Raw genomic sequence first — 366 nt, 5'->3', positions numbered from 1 at the left:
AACAAAAAAAACCCAAAAAAAAAAAAAAAAAAAAAAATGTAAAAATAAACTTTTTTTTTTTTTTTGGTTGCTCTTCAAAATAAGAAAAAAAATATTAAAGATTATTTGAGAATCTCATCAACAACGCCTAGAGATTAATTGTTAATGTATTTTTTTACGATCATACAAAGTATTTATTGTCGAGATTCTCGTGATTAATATTGAGCATTATGTATGAATAAGAAATCACGTTCACCCCTTTCATCATCAATTTTATCACGAGTATGGACAATTATTATCATATATTTGAATGAATTTCCAAGAGGTTTGTCGTTGAGATTATCATGATTAATACGAAACACACATTATACGTGAATAAGAAATCAC

Source organism: Olea europaea, unplaced genomic scaffold, assembly GCF_002742605.1.
Source record: "Olea europaea var. sylvestris unplaced genomic scaffold, O_europaea_v1 scaffold2571, whole genome shotgun sequence".
Classification (NCBI taxonomy): domain Eukaryota; kingdom Viridiplantae; phylum Streptophyta; class Magnoliopsida; order Lamiales; family Oleaceae; genus Olea; species Olea europaea.
This window is presented reverse-complemented; position numbering follows the sequence as displayed.